Source organism: Neophocaena asiaeorientalis, unplaced genomic scaffold (assembly GCF_003031525.2).
Source record: "Neophocaena asiaeorientalis asiaeorientalis breed wild unplaced genomic scaffold, Neophocaena_asiaeorientalis_V1.1 scaffold134, whole genome shotgun sequence".
Classification (NCBI taxonomy): Eukaryota; Metazoa; Chordata; class Mammalia; order Artiodactyla; family Phocoenidae; genus Neophocaena; species Neophocaena asiaeorientalis.
In genome coordinates this window covers 5,156,078-5,174,033 of record NW_020185339.1, presented here as the reverse complement: position 1 = coordinate 5,174,033, position 17,956 = coordinate 5,156,078, and the positions used below count along the sequence as shown (strand labels likewise).

At 39.8% G+C, this 17,956-nt stretch overlaps 1 protein-coding gene and 1 non-coding gene across 3 annotated transcripts in view; both read left to right on the top strand.

The window, feature by feature from the left end:
* SYT1 (synaptotagmin 1) overlaps window positions 1-17,956 on the top strand; it is a 534,924-nt gene that overhangs the window by 399,247 nt on the left and 117,721 nt on the right. The gene's annotated exons all lie outside the window — the stretch shown is intronic.
* On the top strand, window positions 12,687-12,817 carry LOC112394451 (small nucleolar RNA SNORA18). Its single transcript, XR_003002142.1, has one exon. It is a non-coding gene; the product is annotated as a small nucleolar RNA SNORA18 (small nucleolar RNA).

The window sequence follows — 17,956 nt, the reverse complement described above, 5'->3', positions numbered from 1 at the left end:
CGCCTTGGATTCTGTAAGGTGTAGTCACTTTGGGGCCACCAGGGAAATCAGAAAGTAACCCAAGCCTTCAGAGAAACTCAGCCAAGAACATCACCTGGGAATCCTTTCAACCTAAGGTTTTCTGTAACCATTATTATTATTGAGGTTTTAGAACAGGTTTATTTATTACTATACTGAAATTGAAGTTTATTAGTGCTCTAAAATTATTACTTCGTTGTAAAAAAAAATGAGTCAAAATTATTTGAGATAAGTTCTGCTTTTTCTTTGGAAGGAAAACGTTTAGTCAAAATTAAATTCTTGGATATTGAAATAGATTTACCGCCCCTGTGGACAGAACCACCCAAGGATAATATGGAGTTTTTAAGTTTTACAACTTATTTAAGTAGTTCTTCCCTATGAGTAGACCAATATCTATATTAAAATGCAACATCTGTGTGAAAAACATTTAATCCTTTAATCATAATGTTGCTAGTCATTTAACAAAGTAGTGAGCTGTTTCACTGAATTTTTATATTTAATTGACATATTTGACTTTGTAAGTTCCTTGTGGCTGGGGGATAGGGGTGGGACCATAACAAGTATTATTAACTGATAGGTTTTTGTTAATTGATTATTGGTTGGCTTCTTGGTCGAGTATCCAGATAGGACCCACTTGTCCTTCACAAGCCCACCTGTCCAGAGGGCATGGCTCATGTCCTTCCCCTCCAACTAGTCACTATCAAGTGGTATGCGATTCCAAGACTACACCCCTGGGCTTCTGAAAAGTTGGTAAATATTTTTGTCTGTGTTAGGAAATGTAATCCATCAAGCCATTTCCTTCTTTAAAAATTTCTTTGAATACGGGCAGAGTTTGATACTTGACACTAAGCTGACAGGTGTGACGCTAGAACCTACAAGTTTAGGTAGACTGCCCAAAACGAATCACGTTTTTATTCTCACCCCCTGAATTGCCCGTTTTCTCTCTTTTATAACTTTCTTCCTCCTCATCTTCTCTCCCTATGAAAGATTTTTTTTGTGATCCAACTTACTCAAAATGATTCACCAGGGCTTCCCTGGTGGCGCAGTGGTTGAGAGTCCGCTTGCCGATGCAGGGGACGCAGGTTCGTGCCCTAGTCGGGGAAGATCCCACGTGCCGCGGAGCGGCTGGGCCCGTGAACCATGGCCGCTGGGCCTGCGCGTCCGGAGCCTGTGCTCCGCAACCGGAGAGGCCACGACAGTGAGGGGCCCGCGTACCACAAAAAAAAAAAAAAGATTCACCATGCAAACGTTTATTATGTACTGCTATATTCCTAGAACTGTGCCAGGTGTTAAAAAAAAGAAACGTGAAAAGGGTGGACACTGCTCTGGACACTGCTCTTGCTTTCATGGAGTTTAGTGCTGCCTCACTTTCCTCCCTCACTCCAGTTTTTGCCTCGCTTATTGCCAGCTAGACTGATTTCTAGTAAAAGTCTTGCCTTTAAGATCAAACACTCCTGGGTTCCAATCCCTACAGATCCATTTACTAGCTCAGAGACCTTAGACAAGTCACTTATGCTCTCTAAACTTCAGGATTTTTTTTTTAATCTAGTAAGCGGTCTAACATTATCTTATTTTACAGATTAAATAGGATAGAGTATAAAGTACCTAGCATGGAGCCTGCTATTTGACATATTCAACAAGCAAGAGATCTCCCATTCTTTCTTCTTGACCAATCTTTTTTGTGTCCTTTCTTTCTTGTGCTTTCATCTCCCTATTTGTTCTACTCTTTTTCCTCTATGTGTATTGCTCTACTCTTTTCCTCACCACCACTGTACTTACTGAATGGCTCTGGAGATTTTTAATGGGAAATAATTCTATAACTATACTTTTAAACCCTGGAGCCTTTCCTCTTTGGTATCTACTTGGGAATAATTTTTGGTTTTCAGTTGAGTGACTATTTCCTTTTATCATGATATAGGAAACCTTATAAAACAGATGTCTAGCTTACAAAGTATCTCTGGATAACTAGATTCAGGTATAAACTTTCTCCTAATAAATAAGATTCCAATTACATTTTATGTCTAAAGAATTACTTCTCACTGATAACGTGCTGTCTTTTTCATGCTACTGTTCACTAACTAGAGAAAATTATCGTTGTTTGAATAAACTGAAGTCTTAGATTGACTTTAGTTCTCACGGTTTCAAACAAAGTTCTTTTTCCATTTTATATGAGCAATTTTGTTTAAGATTTTTGTTTTGCTTTCCTCTAAAGTGTTAAATCTTCTTTTTAATGTCATAATGAGTGAAAGATACCAAAGAAAGCGAGAAAAAGGAATTCAAGAAACAGCTTTGGAATCTAGAAACTGAACCGCTAGTCATTAATAGTCTGTTCAAGGAGAGACTTGCATTTAAACGGGTTAAATACAGCCCACTAGGATCCAACCCCAGGGTTTTGATAGCATGGGGTAGGCTTTGTTGTTTAAAGTTAAAAAATATAAAAGTCATAAGATAATGAAGCAATTACGTAAGTTAAAGGATTATGTGTTATCTTAGTAAGCAATTAAATACGCAAGCAATTGGGGAGAAACTGGAAAGGAGCCTTATCTAAAAGTTACTAAGCACATGTTTGAAACACAAGGGGTGTTGACGAGAGAAATTAGGCCAGAAGAGCTTCAGCAAGCACACAAATCCCATTGTTAGATTCTAGCCCGTGGAGAAAACCTCGGTGCTGAAGTTTCCATCCTGACTTTATGATGTTTTTATGACTAACGCAATCCAAGTCCCCTCCCTTACTAGTAGTTCAGGTTCGCTTGCCTTTTTTTTTTGTTTAATGTTGCATGACTGATGACCCACTCTCCTTCCACCTGCTAACAGGTGACGATGGAATCTGACCTTGCAAGACAGCTAAACCTTTCTCTTCCTTTTGTCTCTTTAAAACAGAAGTCCTTTGAGTTTCCAGAGATGGTTACGCATAAAACCATTGTCTTAATTTTCCCCCTTTTCAGGTTAAGGTCTCAAACATCATCCTTTATAATCAGTATATACAATTCTACCACTGGCAAAAGGCTTCTAACATGTATAGCCTCAGGCTACCTGGTGAATTTTTAAGATTTTCTTCATTTTAATTATTCAAGAATATTTATGTCATCCATAAGTCAAACCTGAAGCCAACCTCCAGATATTTGGAGTAATCCATTCTTTTAATATTTTCACTTAATTACTTCAAATATTATGATCAATAGGTAAGACTCCATTTTCTTTTTTAATGAATTTTATGATCATTGCAGCAACTGTATCAGTCAGTCCTGTACCCCAGCATCAAGTACATCTTCAAAGCATTTAGACCCTTTTTATTTTAGCATTCGTTCCTAATTTTTCATCCCTATGCCTCCCACTACTACTTTTTAATCCCTAAAAACAGCATAAAATACCACCAGAATGCAACTGGATCCCTTTTTTTAAAGGAGTCTGTCTCATAACTTGGCCAGTACTATTTTGTCTCCATTAGAAAATGTCCATCACCTCTGCTTTGTGTAGAATTCGTTAAAGAGTGATTTTTAAATGAGATTCTGTAATCTAGTACAAATGGGAAAAAAACTGATTGCTGAATTAAAACAAGTTGGGACATAATTTAATTAGGACCCAAGCAGAAGGGAAGAGAAACCACTTTAGTGCCTTAATAGAAAATCAGTTTTGCAAGAAAATTTCACATTTTTAAGTCTAATTAGAAAAACATTTAATTCACAGAAAAGCATTTGGAGAATACATATTCAATCAAAAATCCAAAGTTTTTTAAGCTTATGATAAGTTACTTGATATTCCTTTGGAATGCGTTCAAGTCATTATTCCTTATGGCATCTCTTTTGTCCAAGGATCATGAAAGAACTGATGCTGTTTCTAAGTATACTTAGCAGTCAGATGGTAGCTCACGCCCTCCAAGAATCTCTGCACAACAAATTAGTGCCCTGAACGAAATCCTCATAAAAGGTTAAGTGCAGGAACTTTAATATGGAAGCCAGTAAGAATCTACCTTGTCACTCACAAAATATCACATTAGAGAAATGCAACAAAGACACTCATTTTGACCCAGAGCATTCCAGGAGGGTATACTTATTTTTACTTCTTCACTGTCTGTCTTCCCCACTGGACTGTAGGCAGATTGTTCCCAACTGTGAAACCAAGTTTAATCACAGAGGCAAGCATATATATTCGAAATATATTTTCGAATTAATGAATGGGGCAGAGTTGCTTATTATACATAAGAGATGCTTCAAAACTTCCATTTTAAAGTCCATGTTATGGTAATTGTGTTCTTATTTTACAAATGAAGTCTAAAGTATTCTGAAAAACCATCAATAAAGTATCTTAGCACCAAACAATGAAAGTGATTTAGTACCCTTTTGTCTTTTCAGTCTTTTAATATCAAAGGGAGGCAGTATAGATGCTTAGCAAAATCATTCTAATTGTTTTTGTTGATGGTCATGAAAATGATGAGTTTCTCTCACTAATTTTTTGGGGAGAGGTGAGGGGTAAAGGCTTATTCAGGATCTCTTTCCTCTCTATAAACCTTTTTATCCTGTTTCCATGATGCACGGAGAGCTTGTGGCTCAGCTTAATTTAACTTTTATTTAAAGTTAAGATTTAGTTAAAGCTCTGATTTGAGTCTCTGCTGGCAACATGGAAATTTTACCCAGAGGGAAATGGGAAAGAATCAATTCCAAGGAGAAGTCCAAGAATATGAACAAAACCTAAGTTTATTGTATCTAGAATATTTGTTGCTAGTCAGATTTATAATAAAATAGATATAAAACAATTCAATAATATTATATTAAGACCATGATATATTTTAGTGTACTTAGTATCTATGTGTCCATTTTGTGGTACGTGCAACCTAATAGTTTCCCTTTAAACTAAGTAGAGTTGCATTTGATTTCTTGATATGTCTTTGGCCATAGCTGTGGTTTACTTGCATCTGAGTTTGGTCAGAATTTCAATCACCAATTATAACTGTATTGCTATGCATAGTAAGTATTGTCGGCTTCACGATGTGGTCTCTAAAAACATCATAGGAAAGAATAACTGGAAATATCCTTCTAGTGTGTAGGACTGTAATTTGATTGCCTTTCTAGTTAAAAAGCCTTTTCAGGCACAAATGGATGAAAACAAATTCTCACTTCACTGAGATTCTAAATGAAAATTTGGTATCATTTGGATGCTAAAATAAAAATGTGGGAACTGTGAGCTTCAGTTTTATTGGGGACTTAACTGAGGACTATAGCCCCAGAGACAGCCTCTCAGATAGCTCCAAGGAGCTCTCAGGAGGACATAAGGGGGGAGGTTAGTATATATGTGATCTTGGCAAAGAGGTTTGGCAAGCAAACGCACATCTCTGTAGAAGGTTGCTAATAGCCACGAGGAAAAGATATCTCAGTTAATGATTTTAGTGCTTTAAAGTATGGGAAGATGCAAGAATTTCGGTTCATAAGATTTTCTCCTGAAAATATGTAACTAACTGAAAGCCTTGTTCTGCCAGTTTTCCCAGAGCACAGAGTGCCTCATTCCTGATCTCCACCCTGAGCTCCTTTCAGGGTATGTTAAAGGTCAGCAACTCCAGTAGCTAATGACTCAATCCTTGTAGAACCAGACAGCAAGCGACATTCTTTAGTTGGCCCTTTTTTTTTTTTTTTTACTGTGAATTCCCTAGAAAAAATAAATTTAGACTCTAAAGAATTAAGCGGAGGGAGAGACCCTGGACATTTTCAAAATGCCCTTTGACGACCTCCCATGGTTCCCCCATTATCATACCTTAACCTACTGCATTACCCTCCCCTTCACAGCTGTCATGCCCAGAGACCTGGACTTCCAACCCAGCTCCCTCGGTTCCAAAATTCATCTTATTAAAAGCTTCCCTTAACTTCTCTACCTAAATTATAAACACCAATAATAATAAGAGCTACTGTTTACTGAGAATCTACTGTGTGCCCACAAAAAAACTTCACAACAGTCTTCAAAAGTGGCATATTAAATCTGTTTTACAAAACGAGGCGAAAAACAAACCTGAGCCCAGGAAAGTCTAAGTAGTCTGTCCAAGTTCACACAACCAATGCCAGAGCTAAACTTCAAACACCGGTCTTTCTACTTCACCACTCTTTCTACTTCACCATACCATCTGCTTTAAACAGTCTCTCTCAGTCTCTTTAGCCTCCAAGTGTAGCTATAAACTCAACTTAAGTGCAAAAAAAAAAAAAAAGAGCAAAACCAAACTGATACCTCAGCTTTGGCTTGTTTATTTTGGAATTTCAACATTTGGTCAATTTTCTTTGACAACATTCAGCTGATTAAAATCTACATACATATTTTCCCTCTCAAATATTTTAATACACTGCAAATGTAACACAGCGAAAGAAAAAAAACAGTAAATAGCTATGGCATTTTTGTTTCTTCTTCATAATATTTCATAAATACTTAGCATGAATTCCTGTCCAGGACACAAAGTCCTAAAATTCAAAGGTCCTGTCCAGGATACAAAGCCCTAAAATTCAAAGGTACTCATTAACACAAACATGTTATTATTAACTTATGATTGCTGATGAATTTAACGAAGGCAGAGGGATTTTGCTTTCCAATAAAAAAAATTCATTAAATAGAATTTAAATTCCCATTCATTTATTCAGAACATATTGAATATCTGTGAAATTACCACTGTAAAGTGCATGGAATGGAAGATTAAGATTCACGTATGGGAAATGGTCAATAATAGTAGCAAAATTTCGTAATGCAAATTAACAAAAGCAGTTTTGTAAAGAGCCAGATCTGAAGTATAAATTACAGGGCACCGTATGTTTTAGGCGCAAAGAAAAGGTACGGACAGGGAGGGTCCGTGGAAGAGTTGAAAAAAGTGAGCTAGTCTTTAAAACTGAGTAGAATTTGAATAGGCAGAAGGAAACTAAGAGTGCCTTACAAAAGTTAAGAGGTGAATGAAAGCCAACTGACAGAGCTAAGACCGCCAATGACAGGCCCAGGTAGAAGTAGAGTGAAAGCTTGAACAGATATCCTGAGAAATAAGATTGAATGAAGTAGTTTAGTGACAGTTTGTCCCTTACAATGTCAGACTGATCAACCTAAACTCAGGAGGCTGAATAAAGCTCGTAAAACTTGTTCTTCCCAAGGACAACAGCTGGAATATGAAAGCCAGCCCCACCTCTATGCCAAGCACTCTAGTAAGTGCTTTTCCCACATGATCTCAGGTAATCCTTGGCGTAGTCCTATGGGGTCATTCTTCAGATCCCTGTTTGGGATTGGCCCGGTACACCCAGAAGGTAAGCACCAGAATAAAGATTTAGACCTAGGTCTGACTCCCAAACCCATTCTCTCTCCCCTCTGCCATATTGCTACTTAATTGACTAACACTGGGTGAGTCCAAGGATATTGCCAATCTTGTTTCTCTTCTTATCCCCAGTGCCTGGCACTGTGCCTGGAACATCCCAAGTGCTTAAATAAGTATTTCCAAGTGAATCGGTTGGACAAATTAAAATAAAAATTTTCTTTTACAAACATGCATGAGTCATACCACCTTCAGAGAAGTCATCTTTGAAGGATACCCAGTTATTCCAGTTGTACTGCCTATATGGTACATATTTTGAATTCCAGCCCCTCTCTCCAAAAGTCTTTCTCAGTATACAATACAGTCTTCTCTCTGTCCTCAGTTGTGGCCTGTCTTTAAAAGGTAAGTTTGACTGAAATGGTCATAAGCTGTTTCCAAGTATGGCCTATAAGGTGATGATCCAACTGAGTAAAATAGTTTTAGTTATTATGATCAAGTAATGAAGTGGACATTCTTGTGAGACTTCTATTCTGACTCTGACCAAAATGTTTTGAGCAATAACGTCATTATATAGTCTCTCAAATGGGTCACTATAGGAAAAATCATCAAGAGATATAAGTTCTGGATACATGTAGTGCCAAGGAAATCTGTTTTAATAGAAACTAGTGTAGGTGTTAGTTTTCTTTTTTATTTAAAGAATAAAGAGTGAGAGTCTTCAGTCGAACTCTAAATACAGCAAAGTGGTTTAGAAGCATGGATTTCATGAATATAGATTGGAGGAGCATAAAAGTGAGGAGTGGGAATTGAAATAGGAATGAATAGAAAACAAAAGAAGAGTGAGAAAAATGATATAGACAAGCGCAATCTTGCCTGTATCTGGTTGTTTTATTATTGAAATAGCAAAGAGGATTCTGAGTGGGAAGCAGTGTCATCAATGCAGGACAATGTCTCGTTCTGTCCTGTCCTCCAATTCCACACATTTGGATCTTTTACAATGTCATCTTTTCTGGTGGTGCATCATATGCTTTGGAACAATTTTTTTTATTATCTTGTTTGTGACTTCTTCAAATAAAATGTTTTCACCTTCTGCTTTACTCCTGCCTCGCTTTGAGCAAGCCAAATGTTTGTATTGTGAAATCTTTAATCCATTACAGTCTGTTACCCTGCAATTAGATGAAATGTCAGCAATTCAGTTGTACTATTTGTACTAAAGAATAAGGGAGAAGAAGGAGGACTTGCTGATAAACAAGAACTTAAATAATTAAAGCATGAAAGAGAGGGAGCCCGCATACACACATGCAAACCTACTTGTTTTACACGTGGCTAAGGTTCTTTCCAATTGTGAACAAGAGGCCTTAAATACTGCAAATTACTTTTATTCCTTCATTCTTTCATTTATTCAGCATATATTTTTTAGGGCTCTTTTGTGAGCCAGGGACTGTACTAGCTTCTAGAAAAACAGTGGTGAAGATAAACAGACCCATTAAGCGTAGTCAATTATAATTTAATTATGAGACAGTACCACAAGTAGATAAAAGCTCTGAGCCTGGACTCAACCGACGTGTATCCAACCATGACTCCACTTTCTATTGGTGTCCTTAGGCTTGTTACTTAACCCTTCTGTAAAATGGGATTAATATGACCCACCTCCATGAGTTGTGATACACTCTAAAAGATAATTCATTTAAAGCACTTAAACAATACTTGGCACCGAATAAACTCACAATAAATACTAGGTTTTCTTATTATGGAAGACACTGATCAGAGCCTTTATTTCCTTGCCACTGAAAAAGCACTGCTCTGACCACTAGACTTATATACTTTCTTTTGTGAGGAGACTGAGACAGCCTTAGGGTTCAGAGGACATTAGCATACAGTTCTGTTGAAAGACGGGATATCCGAGTTTAGCCCCCATGTGTGAGAAACTGTGGATGAAGACAGACTGTGGATGAAGACAGACTGTGGGTGACATGGAGAAGAGGTCACAAGGCCAATCCAGGGTAAGGCTTAGCACGCATGAGTGGAAGATGGCACTAACACAGCGTGGCCCCAATGACCGCACACTTCTCTATGCTCTGACACCACAAAAAAAGAATTCAAAGTCCAGGCCCTACTAAGTCAAAAAGACTGTCAGTAACAAGTATTGGTGAAGATGTGGCAAAATCGAAACCCTCACACAGCTCTGAAGGGTGTAGCCACTTTGGAAAACAGTTTAACAGTTTCTCAAAATGTTCAACAGAGAGGATTCATATGACCTAGCAATTCTACTCCTAGGTTTGTCCTTGCCCCCCAAAGTGGAGACGCATTTCCACACAAAAAATTGTAGAAGAATGTTCGTAGCAGTATTTTTCACAATTGCCAAAGAGTGGAAAGAATTCAAATTTCCATCAACTGATGAATAATTAGACAAAACATGCTATAGTCACACAATAGAATATTATTCAGTCATAAAAAAGAGTGTAGCACTGATACGTGCTACAACATGGATAGACCAGAACAGCCAAATCCACACAGACAGAAAGCAGATTAATGGTTGCCTAAGGCTGGGAGTTGCAGGGTGGGGTGGGGGGCAGTAGAGGAGGAGGCATGAGGAATGACAGCTGGTGGGTATGAGTTTCTTTGTGCGCTGATGAAAGTATTCTAAAATTAGACAGTGGTGATGGTTAACACAACTCTGAATCTACTAAAATCCACTGAATTGTATCCTTCAAGAAGGTGAATTTTCTAGTAGGTGAAGTATAACCTCAATAAAGCAGTTTTAAAAAAAGTGTCATTTCAGGCACTGAAACCCTAATCATGGAAGCATGGTGTTCTAGGTTGACCTGGGGCTCCATCTGAAACAGAACTGATGTATGCTGGGAATCCTCTCCCAATACTGTTTCCAAAGTTGAGGGATATTTCCTCAAAATATTCCAGTCTCCCTTTAAATCAGAACATGTGTCTGCAGGATCCTGCTCTTCACCACCACACCTCTTGATGTGAGGTCAATGCTAAGACCCCTTGGATAGATGAAGAACCCAGGCTCAGGCCACGTGGCTAGCCAGTGAGAACTCAGGATTCGGACACCCTTTTTCTGATTCCAAAGCCATTTTCTACTAGCGTACTCTCTCGTAGGGTAGAAGCTTTAGGGTTGCTTGTCCTGACACAAGAACAATGTTCTAAATATTAGAACTACCCACTCCCTTTTGCAGTCTGTCTTCCTACGGTAGATTCTCAGAGATTCCTCCAGTTATTTCCTTGCTCTTTTCTGTGCCTTGACTAGCAGCGTCATGCCTTTTTTTAATGGAGGTAGAACTCGACATATAATAAAATGCAGATATGAAGTGTACAGTTCAATGTGTCTTCACAACTGTATACACCAATATAAGCACCACTCCAATCAGGTCGCAGAACATATTTTACCCCCAAGAAGTCCCACACGCATCTTGGTGTCTATACAGGAATGCACTGATACTTACTCTAATGGGATTCTATAGTTTTTTCTTCCTCATTCTCACTAAGTGCCCAGATAATGCTCAGCATCACCTTGATCTCTAACCCACAGCGTATTGTTTCCGCTGTACTGTACGACTGGCACCTCATGACACACATCCCTGTTTTCTAAGTGTCAGTGCCAAGCCGCTTTGTGCTGTTACATAAAAAGATGCCTTGTTTACCTGTTCTGTTGTCTATAGGAGTATAAGCTCCTTGGAAGTAAGGAAAGTATTTACTACTTTTGCACATCACAGTAGTTAGCTCTTAGGAGAACATGTGGCAGGGATCAAATGAGGACAGAACTCGGGCTCCAAATCCCATCAACTCTCTGAGCCTCATTTCCTTATATGTAAAATGCTGTTGAAAAATGTAGAACGATATGTACTTAGGTGTTTGAAATTTATTTTTGTTTTTTTCCCAATGATTTTTAGAAAATTCATAGAGTTGTGCAACTGTCAGAACAACCTAATTATAGAACATTTCCATCACCCCAAAGAGAAACCTTGTGCCCATTTGCAATCACTCCCATTCCCAGCTCTCATCCCCAGGCCACTATTGATCTACTTTCTGTCTCTATGGATGGCTATTCTAGACACTGCCTATCAATGTAATTCTACATTATGTGGCCTTTAAAAAGTTATTTTTTCTGGACTTCCCTGGTGGCACGGTGGTTAAGAATCTGCCTGCCAATGCAGGGGACACGGGTTCAAGCCCTGGTCTGGGAAGATCCCACATGCCGCAGAGCAGCTAAGCCCGTGAGCCACAACTACTGAGCCTGCGCTCTAGAGCCCGTGAGCCACAACTGCTGTAGCCCGCGCGCCTAGAGCCTGTGCTCCACAAGAGAAGCCACCACAATGAGAAGCCAGCACACAGAAAGGACGAGTAGCCCCCGCTCGCCACAACTAGAGAAAACCCGCACGCAGCAACGAAGACCAAACACAGCCAAAAATAAATAAACAAATTTATTTTTAAAAAAAAGTTATTTTTCAAACCCAGTACTAGAGAAAACCCGCACGCAGCAACGAAGACCAAACACAGCCAAAAATAAATAAATTTATTTTTAAAAAAAAGTTATTTTTCAAACCCACTTCTGTCTGATGCCAAATGAATTCCTAAAGTAAACAGATACATTGAGTAGAAAATCACTTGCTCTATGGGGGTGGAGTGGGGGGAGATTCATTGTTTCCAGTACCATTTAGCAGTTTCAGGAGTATTTTTCCTCTCACTATAGCACCACTGACAGTCTCAGTGTCTCTTTCACTCACTCCTGTCCACTCTTTCCAGATTTCAAGTGCCTGAAGACAAAGAGGAATGGCACCTAAGCTTTTGGGAAGACTGATGGGAGGTTTCTGTCAGTCTACTGCAAACAAAACTTCTGCCCCTTGGCGTCCCCTGCCAGCCTTATCTCCTGTCTTCTCTCTTTTTATCTCTTCAGGAGAACTCAGGGAACAAATAAACCATTGAGATTGCTTTTTTGCTCCCTTTTAAATGTCCCCCAAGTTGCTAATAACATGCAGTTATTTTCTCCCTGATGGAACACAGCAAGACTGTGAAGCAGGCATATATGTCAGGGTGCTCACAGGGTCTTACCTGGCCCCCAGGAGCTGGCGGGAGTCCAGCTTGGAAAACACAGGAGTGCACCGGGCAGTAGGAGGACCCAGAGCACAGCGAATCCAGCCTTGGGCAAACCATCTAAAACGCTTAGAGAACAGTGTTCTTAGGGGTAATGCCCTTCATTCTAAAATGAGCCCCTCTTTTCAACATCCTTTCTGAAAGTACCTTCTAAATCAGTATTTTTGTTTTCGGGTGGAACATAATTAGTTTATATGCAAGAACAATTTTCTGGCCTTCAGATAACACTGGAGTGTAGAGATGAGGATTTGTGAGTGAAATGTGAGGGCCTACAGACAATTCTATTAGAAGGGAAAAAGTTGAGGTCTATCCCGATAGGGCTTTTTCCGTAAACCTACATCGTTGGAAACACCTCATAGATTAACTGTGTGGTTTCCTTTACTCATAGAACTACATGTTAGATCTGTGGGAAAGAACTACAAGACAGAGCTGCCAAGTAAACTATGAAAAACCTAACAAACTTTTTACCTCAGGTATTGGCATATCCCAATGATCTGTACTGTTCTAGGGTGTGATGGCTTAGGAGTGAATATGATTTGAACCTAATACATTTTTAGAGGGTGTCAAACCCTCTAAAAAACCCTGGTTCTGCCTGTCAGAACGAGGCAGATCCATCTCCTGACCCTGAACATGGTCCTAAAGTAAATCGCTTGAGGAAATTGGATCCCAAAGATTACAGGTGGGGAATTTTGAAGTGTGTCCATATTTCATTGGAGATCAAAGAAGCCTAATTAAAAGAATTGTGGGCTGACTCACAGGATAACTTATTTTTGAAAGGGCTGTTTTATCTTGAAGATTATGAGTTAGGAGAAACTAAGGTGATTGGCAGTGGAAAGAATCAGAACGTGTGAAATTCCTTAAAAATGTATTGGCTTAAATAACTTTGTCTGTGTTACACATAATTTAAAAAAAAACCCTTTAAAAAAAGGGAAAAAAATTTTTGTTTTAAAAATACTTCTAGTCATGTCTTCTCATTCTCTAAGCTGCAAACACTCTGGAATGTGGTGAGAGGTTATTTAGCAAAAGTTAACCAACTGCTCTTCAGTTTAAGGTGTTACTTCTGCATGTATAAATCAATATTCCGACAAGGAGCTTTCCTGAGTTTTCTCCTTCTGCTAGTGTAGGAGGGGAACTGTCTTTTAGGAACCAGCATAGTGTCAGGAATTGTCTGTTCTTAATTGTATCTCAGTGTCAGAAAGCAAAAATAGAGTGAGATTAGAATATTCAAATAGGTCAAGAGTCTGGAGTTTTGTGTTTTGATTTTTGAACATATTTTTGGATAGCCTAAGTCATAAAGAGAGAATGTAGACAGCAGCCTTTGAAATGCTTGCCTGATTTAAAAAAAAAAAAAAAATTTACCATCAATGTTTAACTTAGAATTTGAGGACAGATGTGTGCTGCTTCTTGAGGTCACTGGCTTTCCCAGTCCCATCATGTTGATGCTTTGTTTATATTAAGGCCACATTTGAAAATTACATCCAGGCTATGGAACCTGAGTGTCACAGTAGGATTGCCTAATTTTAGGGGAAATTATGTTATCTTTTTGTTGTTGTTGTTGTTGCGGTACGCGGGCCTCTCACTGTTGTGGCCTCTCCCGTTGCGGAGCACAGGCTCCGGACGCGCAGGCTCAGCGGCCATGGCTCACGGGCCCAGCCGCTCCGCGGCATGTGGGATCTTCCCGGACCGGGGCACGAACTCGTGTCCCCTGCATCGGCAGGCGGACTCTCAACCACTGTGTGCCACCAGGGAAGCCCTCTTTTTCTTTTTTGGTAGACAGTATTTTCAAAGCTCCGTTAGCTAGAAAAACCAGGTAGAGCACAAACTTAGCTTAACTGTGTTTAAACTCCCATCTATTGAGTTTGTGTGGGGGGCAGATGCGTGTTAGGTGTGTTAGCTCATTGATTCCTCACAGTGACACTCTGGGGTACGTACCCTCCATATCCCCAACGGATAGACAAAGAAGCTGAAACTCAGAGAAGCTGAATAGCATGAGGCCATGCAGCTAACGGGAGGCCTGGGTTTCAGACATGGTCCGACTCCAGACACACATCATCCATCACATGGGATTGCCTCTGACTGAAAAAGAGGTTACAAGGCCTGCGGTAGGGATGATGTTTTAGTCTGCAAACACACACCCGCTCTGCACGCGCTCTGTACTTTGCTTCTCTTACTCTTATGCTCTCAACTCTAAGGCCACCACCCTACTGTGCAAAGAGGGCTGCAACAGCTTGCCTCAGTTCAACACCAATCCCAATTCCCAACCCTCTTAGCTGTCCCCCAGCTTTCTGGGTCAATCTTTCTATGACATGGATCCATCTGTGACAGATGCACATAGGATTCACATGTTTCTGTTTCCAGGTCTCCCTATTCCCCATCTTCCCATCTGTTTCATTCCATCCTATCTCAAGTTCCCGGCAGGAGGAAGTAATTGCTTCCATCTCTTTCATCACCTTTCCTGATACCAGGTACAATGGTGAACTTGGAATTGGACATCTGCCTTGTAACTATCCCTAGGACACCAAAGATCAATGAAACATTTTCATGTTCTCCAGACAGTGTTTAATAAGGTATACTTGAATCTAAGAGAAAGTTCTTTGTAAAACAAAGTATCTTTGTCTGCTTAGAGTTTCCTAAGCCCCTGTGTATCACAAAACAAGAGAAGCTCCTTATTCGCACCCTATACAGAAGATTTTGAGCTCTGTAGAATTTCTCAATATTTTTGTCACTCCCGAAATAATTTTTAAAGAGCAATGAATCTGCCAGAAAGGGCTGATTCCTTTATGAGGTGCTACAGTTTGAAACATGGCACTGACCAACCTGCTAGATTGCCACTTCAAAACTCTACTTCTTACAAGAGAAAGAATAAGAGGGAAAGAAAATGCATGAGCTACCTCTCACCAAACCGGATGATTACTAAGTGCCTGTCATCCAGTTTCCAATCTAGCCTTTCTTCAAATCCAAATATTTAATATTTTGAGAGTAAAATCATAGCATTCCTGCCTGGAAATTTATGTCATCTTTATATGAATTAATTTCACATATACCTTAGCCAAATTTTTAAACACTTTTTATGTTAGGTCTGAATTTTAGCAGGATAACTAGCATTTATTAAATGAGCAGCGGCTGGTGTCATTGTCAGTCATGACTTCCAAAAACCTCGTATCAGTTGGTGGCAGACCTGGTTTCCTGCACAAGGAAATCATCTCTATCGGGGGATTTCTAGAGACCTTGATTCTCACCACCACCCCAAAACCCCAGCCTCTTCCACCTGCTGGTTTATGGTCTCTCTCCAAAACTCTCCTGACTTTGTAATTCGAATTGCTGATCCATTCCCTTGGGAGGTAAAACAATTTACATATTTAATTTATATATGAAATAATTAAACACATTAGCTCAATTAAGTCTCACAGACTTGTGTTATACATATTACGCTAAATGTGCACATGAGGAAACCAAGACTCACAGCGACTAAGAAACTTGTCTGAAATCACATAACTAGGAAGTAACGACCAGATGTTTAAATGGTTTGCCGTAAAGTCCATGTTAATTACTATTTATTCTATTTTTAAATTCCAAAGTGGAGCAGGGACTCCACGTCAGATTCCTGGGGTTGAGAGTTAGGAACGGTTCAAGCCACGTATAAAGGGACCTGGTAATTCACTTAGGAAAGAAATGTAGCATGCGACAGTGGTGACCTTTAAAAACTGGATAAGGGTTTTCCCGAAGTAGTAATCAGGATCAGAAGGGTGCCTATTTAAATAGCATACATGCAGTTTGAATTCTTTTTCTTCCTTTTTTGGTGTGCTGGAGGAAAGAAAATTGTTTATCCCAGTGACTGTGACTTCATATCCAACAGTGCTGAACCTCAAGAGAGAAAAGAGATGAGACAGCTGCATTTTAACAAGGTTGATTTAGGCCAGAGCTGCTGTTCGGGGCCTCTGGTTTGAGTCCGAGATAAGTATTTACCAGGATGTACTGCTATACAAGTCACCAGCAAACGATTTCATGGAAGAACCCAGTACACAATCACAAGGATCAAACCCCCTTTCAGATCCTCATGTTCAGCGCATAACGAATTCAGTGCCCTGGGCTAGAACTTAAGTAACTGGGAGCAAAACCCAGCTCATCATATGTCATTTCTAGAGGAAGATAGTGCTTGATACATTATGTAATCTCCTGTACGTGAAGCAGGAAGCCACTGCCCAGCCATTAGAGTGTCAGGACAGAAGACAGAAAGTCTGGGAGCCCAACAGGGAGGGTGTGGTGGATTATTTCTCTCTGGGTGTTGATGTGGTGACCTGCCATATGCCCACTGCCCTTCCCATTCTCAGCATACTCGCCCGCCAATGTTCTGTAAGAAAATGCTTCTGGGTGCCTCCTTTCCACATAAAATCATATGCACTTGGGCTCAGAACCGAGAATGGAAATGGTTCATTTCCCAAATGCAAGTTCTGGCACACCTAAACAAAGATTTGTACGCAGTAAGTTAAAATCTCTCAGAGTTTCAAGCGTCAGTTTTTCAAACATACTCTCGGACTGTGAAAATTAAGGATTAATATATCCCTGAATGGAAACTGCTAATTAACATCTTCTATGCTTTATTCTTCCTATTAAGTCTGAGATTATTTTCTTACTTTTAAACATGCTGCATCTGTTTGGATTATCTTTTTTTTGATAAATTTATTTTTTTAATTAATTTTTTTTTTTGGCTGCATTGGGTCTTCGTTGCTGCGCACAGGCTTTCTCTAGTTGCGGCGAGTGGGTCCACTCTTTGTTGCGTTGTGCGGGCTTCTCATTGCAGTGCCTTCTCTTGTTGCAGAGCACGGGCTCTAGAGCACAGGCTCAGTACTTGTGGCACGCGGGCTTAGTTGCTCGGTGGCATGTGGGATCTTCCCAGACCAGGGCTCGAACCCATATCCCCTGCACTGGCAGGCAGATTCTTAACCACTGCACCACCAGGGAAATCCTGGATTATCTTTTGTGTCCCATATATTTCAGCTTTTATTAGTTCATATTTGTCCCCCCAAAATGTAGGTTAAATAGGTGATAAGTAAGATTTACACTATCTGTTTTTATGAGTTTAACAGTAAATATTATTAATATTGCTTTACATTTGTGTGATGCTTTCGTGTGCTCTAGAGACTATTGAGAACCAGCCCTGTGTTTCCAAACCAAATTCTCTCTCCCCTCAAGTCTCAGGGCTGTGGCATCTATGGAAGTTGCCTGTTTTGGGCTCTTACAATAGAAGAACCACAATCTTTCTCTGAGAGAACTGAATAATCAATGTCCATTAATTGGGGGTGAGATACCCATTTGAGGCAGCTTAGAATGACCTTCTGAAGCGACTAAAGCCTAAATAAAAAGGCGTTTAAATGTGACATGGAAACCAAAGCTACCCCTCCAGGCAGGGTGCAGTGTTGAAACAGCTACCCCAAAGAGCCTACCTCTCTGGAGGGTTTTTTAAAAATAAGCATTGGGGGCTTCCCTGGTGGCGCAGTGGTTGAGAGTCCGCCTGCCGATGCAGGGGACATGGGTTCGTGCCCCGGTCCGGGACGATCCCACATGCCG